The sequence below is a fragment of the Saccostrea cucullata genome, unplaced genomic scaffold (genome assembly GCF_032062105.1).
Source record: "Saccostrea cucullata isolate Sc308-1 unplaced genomic scaffold, CSIRO_AGI_Scuc_v1 ctg17099, whole genome shotgun sequence".
NCBI lineage: Eukaryota > Metazoa > Mollusca > Bivalvia > Ostreida > Ostreidae > Saccostrea > Saccostrea cuccullata.
The window spans coordinates 1,794-10,498 of NW_026938103.1; the positions used below are offsets into that span (position 1 = coordinate 1,794).

The window sequence follows — 8,705 nt, forward strand, 5'->3', positions numbered from 1 at the left end:
TATGGGAAGCGCATGTTTGTATAAGATATAGTAAAAAGTAATTTGAATTTCAAACAAATCTCTTGGTGGATATATGCATAAATTCCCTCCTAATTAAACTATGAAATAAAATGAATTATTTACCGCAAAAATTTTGATGAATTAAAAATTTTCTTCTTTTCATCGCATTGTCTACCTATTTTTGGGTAATATTGCGTCTCAGACGGAAGACTTGAAAGTTACAAAAATTATGCGACACATGTGGACAGGGGATGCTCACTCCTCCTTTCCACCTGATTTCACCTCAGATGCTTTCATATGTCCATGGCTGCTCTGCTTTTTGATTTTTATTGTTTTGGAGATGGCCGGTCGAGATGATTTAAAATGTGAAAGGATATTGAATGTGCATACACATAAAAAATCAAGAATTATTTTATTATTTGATATTCGGTGCCACAACAACAACTAAAAAATATTGAAGCATTATTTCCAAATTCCTATTCGAGCAAGTTTTATGCGGTTTAAATTTTTGAAACATTATATGCAAAACTCTGAGTTGCACAAAATGAAGGAATAAAAGCTGTGCAAAAAATTGAAATCTTGCACAAATTCAACAGAAATTATTGAAGTAAATGCTTTCAACAAGCGGACACAGGTTAGAATTCTGGATTAAATTAAAATTCAGTGTAAGCTTAAAGTGTTCGTTATCTCTAATGAAACAAAAATATCTGAGCATAAGGCAATATGTAGTAATGCGTCACAAGTCTATAAACAATATTAATCTGTAAAGAGGACGTATATACACAGATCCCCTAAAAATTCCAGAAGTGACATCAAGTACCTATAATGATCAAGCATACCTAATCTAGTATGCCTAATTTAATATGAAGAAACAAAGGTCTTACAAAGTCGTTCAAAATATGACCTAATATGAAAGATTATATTGGCTGACAAGGTCATTATAAAATACTAAGAGTGCACTACAAGAAATACTGATTTTATTGTTGATATCTCTGTAACATTAACTTATCTCTGAGTAGTGTTCCTCGGTTTAAAATTTGCCCGGATTATTTGTCAGAGCAAGTTATTGAGTAGCATAAACAAGTTGTCGAAGATATAAACAGGTAATACTGGAATATGAGTTTGTAAATAAGATAAATAAACTAGTGGATCTGAACTGGAGTAACAACTTCAAAATTGCAATCGTTGCAATGTATATTTTTGTCTGAAAAATTTATTCAATCCATGAAACAAAAACTGCATTTTTCACATGCGCCTTTGCAATTTGAATGAAAGTTATAATGTTTACCCAAATTTATATTTATTTATTCGAAAATAAGTTTAAAATCTATTTTTCTTATATTCAATATTCTCACAAACCAGTAATTGTTTGAAACAAAGTGAAAACAACAATTTCTAGAGAGAAAGAACATACTTTGAGGTGTTCTTATCAAGAAGAGGTTTCATTACTAGTATTATGTGGGCCAGATAAATACGGAAAGTCGGTCAACAGTCAAAATGTCTAAAACTTTAATATTATTACTTGTCTCGTTATTGTGTGAACAAGGTAGGACATTTTTTTAATGTTAAAAAAGTTTTAGAGATTGAAATAAAATATGACATTGTTAGTATTTACTTTCTTTCCTGAAATAATTGGACAAATTTCGTATAGGTTATTGAGATGTTTAACTGCATATCGCAAATCCAAAGATTCAAAAAGATTCAAAGCTCGTATACACAATAGTTATTTGCTATACTTGTATTAAGCATTATGTATCTTTGGAGAGACTTAGGACATATATCTTTCTAATATAAATGCATACTTGTATGTGAAACAATTTAACTTTTAATTCTTTAATAGATTCCATGCCAGATTTCTGATGCTATCAATGACCAAAATTTTAAAATTTACATAACTTAAATATCTAAACTACTGAAAAAAGTAATTAATGTTTGTCTTTAAAAGAACGTCTTCATAACATAATTAAATTATGCAAGGCTATACTTTGAAATTTTCGAAATCATGGTTTAATTGAAAGATTTTTTTTTAGGATTTATAAAAAAAATTTGCAAGGCTATTCTTCAAAATTTCCGAAATCATGTTTTAATTGAAAAATATATTATTTTAGGATTTATATTAATATTAATATTTTCAAATTAGAAAAAAAAATCCGCCTTCTATGTGAGATACAGGCGACATTTTGACATGTCTGATTTTGCAGTGACAGGGAAGTGTTCAGATGGTGCTTTTGTATATGGAAATTCCTGCTACCTAGACTTCAACATCCGGGCTACGTGGGCCGAAGCTTCCGTAAGTCGGTGCTCTATATTAGATAAATCACGTCGCTCTCTGCAGAGAACACTTCCTCTTATGGCGGTATCTGTTTCATGGTTTTTAACTAATTGCCCACATAAAGGTCACACGTACTTCTAAAAGAATCGCAGCCGTGCATAATTATTATATAAGATATGACAGAAATGAATGTATATGTATCTGTAGGAAGGTTGACATTCTCTACAATGCATAAAATATTAATTTTATAATCAGTTAAAAAAGATATCTAAGTGGATTCCAGACGCTAACCTGGAATATCTTATACAAAGTAAGGTCGCATTTCATTAGAACCAATACATCATTCCTGGGAAACTTAAAGGAAATTTTACCCCCCGCTTGAAAAGTGGGAGGGTATATAGTAATCGTTATGTCCGTCCGTCCGTCTGTTACGCTTTGGGGTACCCATCTCTTATCCGCAACTCCTCTTATACTACTGAGTGAAATTTAATGAAACTTTCACAGAATCTTTATTACATATTGCCATTGTGCACCTCCTATTTTACTTTTTTATTCGACACGTATTTTAAGTTTCCCATAGCAAAACATGGACGTTGCCATTATATTCGTACCTATGACGTCACATATGCCTGCTTCTGAATATCATTTGATACGACGAGTTATTCCTCTTTACACAGTACCGTAAAACAATATATAGCAAAACATGGACATTACGGGAGGCGAGGGTATCGTTTACCCCCCGTTCACACAGAGCTGCGACTCTACGGCGATCATCCCGATCAAGGCACGATCTGAAAAGTTTTTGGATCGGGGCAGATCGCAGCCGATCGGCGTCTTAATAGAGCAATTTGGCAAATTATGGTCTTCGTTACAACCGTACTACGATGTCCCTACGTCAAACGCGTTGCTAACACGCTTCTACTACGATGTTACGCAGACCAATACCGACAAGCAGCCGTGTTCACTGCGTTTACGCTACGCTTCCACTACGACATTGACGACCATACTACGACGCTACACAGACCTAGATGACTGTACCGCGATGTCGCTACGGTGGTGCCGATCACATAACGATTGCATTACGCTTAATGCGTATAAGAACAAACAATAAGAACAAACTCTTGTATGATAGGTCGTGATATAATCGGCGCAAGGTCATTGTAGATCTTCGTAGGGTCTTCAGGAACGTAGAGAGATCGTAGTGAGAACGTAGTACGAACGAAGAGGGAGCGTTGTATGAGCGTGCTTGGTTAGATCCTACGCTCTTACGCGCTTTTACTACGATCATGAAGATCTCTCTACGATGCTTCCGCGCTGCTTGCACGATTACGGCGCTGCTACTACGCTCTTATTACGACTCAACCCCGATTCTTTTTGGCCACGATCCCGCTACGCTTGTTTTGAACATGTTCAAAATAAGCGTGGTGAGAGCGTAGAGCTCTCCGATCATGAAGACCCTACTGCGATCATACTACGCTTATGATGACCCCTCGACGTTTCTCCTGCGATTCGTCACGATCGGTCGCGCTTTTAGTCACGCTTTGATCGTAGTAGAAGCGGCGTCTATGTGTGAACGGGGGTTAGTGAGCTCATTGCTCACAGTACCTCTAGTTCCATATTGTTTTAGTAGATTGATGAAGAGGCTGGGTGGGTCGTAGGGATACGGTTAACAATGTCACAAGATATTATTGATAATACAAGTGGGTACACGTCGTAATGTTCTAAAGTGTTTGGTGAAATAGTGTGATACGGCCGTGTTTAAAGCGAGTCAGGATTAAATAAAATGAATATATAATAACGTCATAACAACATAATGAGACAAAGGAGTTCTTATGTTACATGTACTCAAAATCTAATCGTAGTAAGAAACAACCAAGATATTACAGATTTTACTGATTTACTTATCATAAAAATCAACAAATAGGTGAAGCTATTTACGTATTCCTCTAATGTAAAAAATATTTACATGCCAGTAAAATCACCTCTGAAATTTTCTAAAAGCAATAATCCTCATTTTCTCAAATCGTGTAATTTCCGATTAAATTATTTATTCAAAATGAATATATAGATAACATAATTGTTTCTTTCCACCCTAGATCATATGTCAGGCATATGGCGGATATCTCGCAAATATTAACGATGTTCACGAACAACACGTTATACAGACAGTCATTTCCAGAAACATAGGTAAGTACAATTACAATTATCATTTTCAGAAATATTGTTAAAAGTACTACTACGAAGCCTGTAAATGTTTTACCATGCCTCTTTCTTTACTCCTCACTATAAATTATTCACAAGGAAGGATATCTGGAGTACTGTTCAACAATATATTTGAGAAGTGGGGTGAATCAGATGTGAATGCATAAAAAAATTAAGGAACTTTTGAAAAAAATTTGAAAACAAGAAATTTGACCAAAATCAATAACATTCTCAACAGTTTAAATAATCATTCCTTACGATAAAATGAAGTCAAGGAATTTGAACACCATTGACTTCTGTTTTTCAATGAAAATGGAACTCGTCAATTTGTTTTCTTTGTTATTGGCCATCTGCAAAACTATTTTGTTAAAATAAATTCTAATTTTACACCCAAATACTCAAAAGCTGATATTGAAAAGATGCTTGAATATCCATGTGGTGTTTGGAGATCATGCCTTCCAACAATCTGTTGGAATTTCCACGAGTACCTATAGCATTCCGTTGTAAGCAGAACTTTTTTTTTCACTCATGTTAAGCTGAGTTTAATCACAAACACGGGGAGAAAAAACTTTACTGTTGCCTTCAACTCGACATTCAGATATATCGTTGGAGTATTTTTATTTGAAAATAGATGTTATAATTATTTCTATTCAAATGTTGACACAAGATTTCCTTATGAGCTTGAAATAAAAAAAAAACAAACACAGGATCTGATACTTCTGTTTAATATTTGGATATTTAACAATGGTTCTAGTAGCATTGCTTTATGATAAGCGTGATAACTTTAATTTTTCAATCGTCCATTTCTTTTCTTTACGTAGCAATATACCCAATATTGAATATGGGGTTTATATCTCTCAGATTGATTCAATACGCAAGGCCATGCCCTATGTATGAACAATTTCTAAAACAAAATAAATTATTGACAACCAAGTTGATGAAACAAGACTATCAACAGTCTCGTTTAAGGAAGGCCCACACTTTTACGGATCCGGTTCTAATTTTACACATATAAAATAAAATATAAAAAAATTATGATTTTCACTTTTCTATTGATATAAATCTTTTTGATTGATTGAGAATGATTTAGCAAGTAAATATTTGTTTATTATAGTGTTATTGTGCATATGAAGCATATAATATACATTATTTATGGAAATTAAAACTTTGCATTCTGTCCATAAGACCTATATGTCATTTAGAACTTATCCAGACACAAAATTCTTAATTGCTTTTAAAGACCTAAATCTTTTTAATTTTCTTTTAAGCAAACTAACCTGAGATCTATTTTTATTGATTAAGAGCCTATATCATCCATTTAATTCTTATTATTTAAAAATTTTACATTGAATAATTGAAAAAATTGATATTTCAAAAATGGGGGGTTTACGTCTTCAAAAGACTGTTTTGTTAAAATTCTCTGGTCAATCATAATAAAGTAGATGTTTTTGTTAACATTAGATATAATTCTCAATAGTTTTAAAGAAAAAATGGCATCTAAACATATTGGATTTTAAGAATTATAAAAAATAAAGATATTTTGAGATTTTTTTCTGAAAGGCATGGACAGATTCAACACCGATTTCTTAATGTTTTGCAGTAAAAATTTCAAATTTTCTCTAGGTAAATGAATATTTTTGATCTTCATAAGTTTTAACATAAATTTGATGTGATTTGGTGCATAACTAAGAGAAATATGATATCACACTTTTTTATGTGCAATTTTGGCTGTTGAGTTTTTAGAGGTATGTGTGCTGAGACATGTTGTATGAAAATCAATCTGCAAAGATATGTCTTTTAAGGGTGTTTTAGTAAGTTTAAGACTTGTTCAAAGTATTCAAATTGAAAAATTATCAGTTTGACAGAAAATTCTGAAAGTACGGACCTACCTTAAAGTTAAAATTTTGTAGGTTCTATGGACGATACAATGACCTCGTCAGCAAATACAATCTATTATTAAGTCAATTTTTTCGAACAAATTGTTAGGCAATCATTTACACTGTGAATTGTCTACGGATTTTCCAGTATTTCCCGACCATAACAAGAACACACGACGGGTGACCGGTCGGCAAAGGATGGTCACTCCTCAATGGCAAGTGATCCCACCTCTGATCTTTCAAGGGCCCGTGTTTGGTCTGCTTCTTGGTTGTTTTGTTTGAATGGTCTTCTGAGCTTGAATACCGTTCTTTTTTTCCATATATTTCATTATACAGTACACGTTATTTCAGTAATTACAGTAAATATAGTATGAACAATTATACAGTTATCTCAAGAAATATTTGGCAAGTATCATTATGCAACCACATTCAGAAATGTATATGTAAGTACTATTTTACAGAAATCTCCAAAAATATAGAGTAGTAAACCTTTTTGATTATATTCGGACAATAATTCTTAGAGCTGTATTTACAACAGTCAACTCCAAAAATACTTGAGTAATTATTATTTGTAGTAAACAAACAATGATTCCTAGAATTAAGGGTAGATTTTTTAACTGTTTTCCGTTAAGTTCATAGACAGGACATTTTGCTTTGAATTTTTGATGTTGTTCTTAGTTTAATAATGTTTCATTTATTCGTGTTAGATCATTTACGAAGAACTGCAGTGTATAGATAGCGCATGTGAAGTTATCTTAGAAAAGTCTTCAAATCTAAGAATTTTTAGGGAATATTCAAAAATGTTTCAGATGTCAAAATCAACCTTTTTATGTGGACCAATATAAGCTTGCTAGACATTGAAAGGATATTCACAGAAATATACATTTCCTAACAAATCATAAAATGGTTCCATTCAAGGTACTGTGATTACTAAATAATTCATTGTCGGGGTGTAAGCTGAGATGGTTCTGGGCTGGAAATATGAAATAAAATGTAACTCATATCCTGAAAGGCAGACAGTAAAAGTTTTTGAGATTTGACTTCTTTCCTAAAATTTGTACATGGTCGGAAGTAGAGAAGAGTATGATATAGCGGTTATGTACATCATTATTAAGAGGCATGGTAAAGTGGTTTTTAATGTTTTTTGTGTAGGCAGTTTCAGTCCTGGCATTTTTTGGCTCGGGGGAACAGATATCCAAATCGAGGGGGAGTGGGTGTGGACCGGAAATGTGGAGGCTTTTGGGACATACAAAAACTGAGTTCCCGGGGAACCAAACAATGCTGGCTCTAATGAACATTGTCTGGAGATGGATATGAATGGGAACTATCAATGGAATGATAATAACTGTCAGAACAGATTCAACTTTATCTGCGAAATACCGTACGTAGAATAAAGTGGATTCTAAAGAAGGTTCTAAATGATTTCCATTTGAGCAAGTTTTGAGAGACACTTTCATGACTACCACTAAATTTAAACAGTTTTCATTTTTATTTTTGAATACAATACAATGAACGTTTACCTTAAAAGAAAGAAAACAGATGATCAACTCAAAAATTTGTTAATAAACAAAAATCAATACATTTATATTTTACATTGTGTCGGAGGTCAAAAGTCTTTTTTCCCACATGGATGCATATTTCATATATACAGTGTAAGTGTGCATCTGGCTTAAATTACAATGAACAAACCAAATATTTTTGACAACATCATTTCAACCAGAGCTGGGGCCCGTTTTACAAAAGAACTTACGACTAAGACCAACATTCAATTCTTCTAAATTTTATAAAATAGAAAATGATTTTAATCTTTTTAAAAGTATATAGAAAGGCACTATTACGCTAGCAATTTTAAACAAAATCATTAATTTTGCAAAATTTTACAATCAACTGAAGTTTTTGATCTTAGTCGTAAGTTCTTTTGTAAAACAGGCCCCTGATATTTAAGCGTTGAATATTTGATATTTCCTGTTCTTTCATGTTGGGTTATTTTCTATTTTAGGACGGCGGACCCTGGAGTTACTGCTGGTGGACAGGGAATTATTGGAAAAAGGAACAACCATTAAAGAAACTTTTCAATCTTTAAGTCGTTTGTATTGTCATTTAAGATGGCTATAATTGACTTCAGGCAGCCTTACATACAAGATACACGGCGTCTCTACATCTGTTTCATATTTGTATGTTATACTGACTATACACGTTATCGGACAACTAAAAAGATGAATTGTAACAACTGAGATGACTTAAGCTTTTTAATCGCCAACGTTCCTTTTTTATGCAGTATTATTCCGCGATCACCTGCTTATAGTGTTAATATCTCCGAACTTATTTGCTACCCGAGAGTTTGCTCCGAGATA

General features: G+C 33.0%; 1 pseudogene; it reads left to right on the plus strand.

Annotated features, from left to right (window-relative positions):
* Positions 1–1,458: 1,458 nt before the first annotated feature.
* Positions 1,459–8,487, plus strand: LOC134249437 (perlucin-like; annotated as a pseudogene).
* Positions 8,488–8,705: the final 218 nt, after the last annotated feature.